This window comes from Clarias gariepinus, chromosome 20, assembly GCF_024256425.1.
Source record: "Clarias gariepinus isolate MV-2021 ecotype Netherlands chromosome 20, CGAR_prim_01v2, whole genome shotgun sequence".
In the NCBI taxonomy this organism is placed as follows: Eukaryota; Metazoa; Chordata; class Actinopteri; order Siluriformes; family Clariidae; genus Clarias; species Clarias gariepinus.
Genome location: NC_071119.1, coordinates 10,025,757 through 10,031,474, shown reverse-complemented (window position 1 = coordinate 10,031,474; position 5,718 = coordinate 10,025,757).

Here is a 5,718-nt window from a genome sequence, read left to right as displayed (position 1 = left end):
CCCCTTCATCTGCAGAAGGCATTGCTTCTACCCATCTACTAAATCTGTCTATTATTACAGGCATGTACCTTTTGCCTCGAGCATACATTATCATTTCCATATAATCTATAACCAAGTGCTTAAAAGGTCCTTCTGGTACCGGTATATGACCAACGGATGTCGCTGTTCCTTTTTGACATTATGCTTAGCACATATCTTACATGAAGCTAGACACTCATCATCTATAGCATACAGCTTGATTTTTCTCACAACTTCTTCTATAGCACAATGGTCAAATCCACGAACATCTGAAACTAAATATGTTTAACCGTGCTGTGGGTGCTATGATCAGACTTTCATGTAAACGCCAAATACCTTGTGCATCCTTCTGAACTCCCCTTTGGAGCTAAATCAAGTGCTCGTATGGACCTGCTTGATGTTGAACCTGAGTAATATCTTTCAACTTAGGCTGCGGTTCTAAGGACTATTGGCACCTGCACTGCCAGTTGACACTTTGATGCCTGCTCTGCTTCTAAGTCTGCTACGGTGTGTTGTTACCTTTAGTGACATAATAACCATCTTGGTAGCATCCTAACAGACATTAGTTTACTTGTTTGTTCAACATGCTGAATGAGAGTTCTGTCACTCCTTTTAACCCATCCTTACGTTCACACTGCTGTAAACAGATGACCTACCCCATGCGGATAGGCTGTAACTGAGCAGAACATGGTTGTGAAGTATGCTAAGATAAGATGGGTTTGAAGTTTTCTCCATCTTTCCTTATTACTGCATAGTCTCTGTGACTTTCTCCATGGTCTCTAAAACTAGAACCATCGACAAAGTAAGTGACTTCTGCTTCCGCAATCGGTTTAGACTCAAGATCAGGTCGTAACCTAGTAGATGCTAATGAATTTGCCACACAATCATGAGACACTCCTTCATAGGCTAAAGAAATTAATTTCTTTAATTTCTGGGTTATCTGTGTTACACCTCTTTATAGTAAGGTCAGAGAATGAGAGCAGTGAAAAATATGCTAGAATGCAATCTTGAGTTAGAACAATTTCTGTTTGAATTGCGGTTCGATTATCAATATGAGTGGCACCCGCTACAGATTGTAGTCAATAAATCACACGGTCCATGTCCATTAAGGAGCTTTACTGTAAGCATACGTCAGTATGTGTGTGGTTTCTACAAATAAACAATAACAACAAAGAATGAATATACAGAAAATACAAACTGTGCACTTAAGAGCAGTAACAGTAATATTTCAATAATATGGATAACACAGCAGCATATGAATCAGGTTAAATTTCTCTGAATCAAGCAGATATAAATCACATCAGATTTCTATATATTAATATTCACTTTAAGTGGACTATTAGATAAATAAACAGAACACGGCCTTATATTATCTTAACTGCTGCATTTAAAGTATTTCAAATCACACGCAATATGTCTGTGTGATTGTAGCATACATACTAATTATTCCACAACAATGAACAACATCCAATAGCAATGAACATATGAAACAATATTAAGTTACTTACTTCAGAATTTACGCACACAGTATGGTAAAATAGATTGAAATGGGACCAGAACGATGCACAGCTTGCTACAGAACTATCTAGAAAGTTAACGGCTTTTGTATGTGCCTGGGCATGTCCTACTTTTAACCAATTAGATTGCAGCAATATTAGTCACAAGTTTCTAGGCGCAGTAACTTAAAGTACCCAAAAGGGGGCACTATTGTCATAAAGTCAGGCCTTTTGTACAATTTCCCTTGCTCTATTAATTCTACAACTTTATGGTGTGCATAAATGGTTACTGGGTAACCCATAGTCAATGTAGATGCTTTGTCATATGCATAATGTACTGCTGCAAGTCCCTGCTGATGGAATGGTGGGTAACCTTGCGCTACATTATCTAGCTTAGTGCTGTAATAAACTAGGGGGTGTTTCCTTCTTCCACTGCAGGTTTTCGGCATCAACACAGCAGAGGCATATCCATCCGCTTGGTTAGCCACATACATATAGAACATTTTGGTATAATCAGGTATACCTAAATTGGTGCTGTCTACTTTTCTTTTTGAGTGATTCAAATGCTAACTGTGTTTGTGTTCCATTTAACTGGAGCACAATCTTGCAGTTTTTCTTCTCTCATTACGGTTTTACTGCACACTTCCCAATTCAGTTAGGATTGAAGCCTATTAAGCCTAGAGAGGTCATCAACTGTTTTACTGTTTGTGGCAATGGTGCTTTACTTATTCCTTCTAATTGAGTATGCGCTATGGCTATTGTACCATGTAAAATTAGTCGCCCTAAATATTCAACTTAAGTTAAGTTGTAATTAAGCTTTAGACACTTTATGACCTCCTTTTGCTAACTTACTGAGTCTCTTGAATGAAATCCCTATGGCATGTTTCTAATGATGACGAACATATTAAGCAATCATCCATAAACTAGAGAAGGTTACCTTCTATCATTAAATCTGCTAAATCAGCTTTTTTGAAACCTGATGAAATATATATGCAGGGAGTGTTTGAACCTCCGTGGCATTTTTGGTACATATAATGTTTTCCAGCATATGTAAATGCAAATAAATATCTACTCTCTTCCGCCACTGGAATACTGAAGAAGGCTGAACAAAGATCAATTGCAGTAAAATATTTGGCTTCGAGTGGAACATTGGTTAGCAATGTGTGGATCTGGAACATCTGCTGGATAATCCTCTATTATACTATTAATTGCTTACAAATTATGCACAAAACGCCATTTATTTTTTACCTGGCTTGATAACCGGGAAAATTGGAGTATTACAGCATATGGTTGTTTCTTCTAGTACCGATGCTTTTACCAGGCCTTTAATAGAATGTTTTATGCCAGCTTCTGTTTCAGGGCGCAAAGGATATTATCTTATTCTGGGCAGTTTTACATTTGGTTTAAGTTGTTCTTGAACCGGCTGGCTGATTTAATTAGGTCTACATCTGTATCATAGCAAGACTATAAATCAGGTGGGACCTGACTCTTCATTTCCCTAAACAATTCATCTTCAACAGTCTTAACTACCTCAGATGCTGATGCCATTTATGTTTGTGATTTGTGGCTGACTACAACCTTCTAAGGAATACCAATCAAGTTATTACCACACCAGATCTTGATATAGGTTTTCATCTGCAGAATGAAAATCAACAGGTTTATGGTTGACTTCCACTGGACTTCTTTAGCTTTCTTCATCCTTGGTTCTAAGTCCTTTGATCTGCCATTTTGTCCTACATATAATGTCACCTGAGGAACAGAATCAGTTACATTAAACCACCTCTTCCCAAAATCACTCATGTACACTGATTGCTGCTCCTTGTCGACCAATGATGATGTACAGTGTAACTAATTTAACCTTCTGCTCTTTTGTTTCTTCCTGCCATGTTTGTTCTAAGTCAGTATCCTTAGTTAAGTCATACATCATTGTGCAGTGAAAAGCCGCAGTGGGTACCTCCAGGATTTGTGATTTAATGAATCTTCCCCACTTATTAATTATTTGACTTAACTTCCTCTCTAGCTCCCCTATCCAATACACATTTACTTGTAGTTCTGCCATTGCCATTTAATTTTAATACTTTTCAGGTCAACATACAGTACACCTTTTAGAGAACACCATATTTGAAGTCCTAATTTACATAATGCATCTCTGCTTAATTAATTAACTGGTGTCTGACTTAAGCCTAATACAGATTTGGTTACACTTATTGTTAATTGTAGACGGACTTGGGCGGACATCTCTTAAATTTAAGCAGGTATAAACTGCTCCTGTTTTAACTAACATGGGTGTATTTTTCCCATCTACCTCAATGTGTAACATGGGTTCTTGTTCAGCATTAGTTGTTAAACTAGCTAACTGATTCTCCCCTGTAGCACTCTCTGGGCACCCCTAATACCCGTTTTGGATCCCCCCCTATGGGTTTATTGGGCCTTGAACTTGATCTCGAGGGGGTTGTTGCAACTCCCCTCCCATCACACCCCTCGAGGGCTGGGCCCTGGATGTGTTAGGCAAATGTATCGGATATGTCCAGCCTGTCCACACCCCCAACATACTCTGGGGGCAAAGTTCGCATGAGTGTCCGGTTCAGGCATCTGGTGTGAGCTTGGGAAGTGCCGCTGATGCTGCCGTTGCTGTGATTGCTGCTGGCTGGATCATCAGTAAAGGATTTGGGCCTCTCACAGACATTTGCCCTGCTTCTTTTGTTACCAGGGTAACTTGGACTTTTCCCTTATTTCTCTTCATTAGCTCCTCAAGCTGTAACTGAGTCAGTTTTCTGTACAGTTTATGTTCTTGAGTTCTTAGCTTCTGCTTGTCTTCTATTTTGTTCAACAACATGTGAGACATGATTACAGAACTCTTTGTATGATTTAGAGATTAAGCCGACCACATCTTCCAGTTTACTTTTCATCGGTTGAGGCATGGCATTTCCTACAGTGTGTCGGAATAGTGTAGACAACAGTGCATCTCCCTCAGGATCACTTTTCAGTTTCTTGCTCCACCTTTTTAACTGCTTCTGAATGTACAGTTTTGAGTTTTCAGTCTCTTGCATTCATAGTTCCCACCGAAAGAAGCTTGCCTGAGGTCTTCTCTTCTAAGACCTTAATCCATTTCCCTGCCCCTTTGTGAATGTTAGGGAGGCAGTTGACAAGTCCCTCGAGATCTTGAGTTGCCCACGGTACATAATCTCTGTGCACCTTTAATTTAAATTGGGAATTGTAGAGCTAGGTGCCTAAGTCTCCCAGTATTCCTTCCCTGTTTCCCACTGCCCATATTAAATGACAAATCCTTTTTACCATCATACTCTCCACTGTACAAAGATCTATGTCGATTCCTTAATGTTGTATCCATTTTACTTCTTACTTGTCTGGGTTTTATAATGCCCTTGACTAACCTTCCTTCACTTGCTTCCCATATACCTTTTTTACTTTCTGTAGATCTGCCCTTATCTCCTCATAACAATCCAACTGTGCCTTCTTCTCTATCCATTTTCCTATCCTGCCTCTTTCTTGACTTTACACTTGCCTCTTTGTAGTCTTCTTCTAAATCTACATGCCCTTCCATCTGTATTTCACCAGTGACTTCCACCATGCCCTTGAGCATAGGGAATTTACCTTCTGTCTGCACTTATGGGGGAGGCGTAACTAACGCTTCCTCTCGGTTATTCCGTGCTTCACTGTCTAACCTTTTTTTTACTTTTTCCTCATCTGCTTTTTCTTCCGTACCTGTTCCTCTCCTTCTTTCTTAAACAAAGCTATGACTTCTTACTCCTGCTGTCTCTTTAACCCTCTTTGGACACATTTTCTTCTTTTGCCGCTGTCTTATAATTTTTCCACAGTTTCTTTATCCACACACTGCCACATCAAATGCTCCCTCTTTTGGCCATTTTGTAATTATCTCTTCAGTTCTCTTTTGCCATTTATTTGCAATCTTAGTTATAATATTTCCATGCAACGGATGCCTCAATACTAATGTATTCACCTGGGAGGCTGTCATTATGCTTGATAGTCTATGTCACCACAACTTAAATATTCTTGCTTTATTTTCTGATTATGCACATACTTAGTGACTAAATTTACTTACAGCATACAATATTGTATAATCACAAATTTATCTTCCTTTCTTAACAAAACTCAACAATGATAACCCCCCTTTAATATACAATATTTCACTATAGGACTTGCCAGCCAGTACAGTCTATGTTTA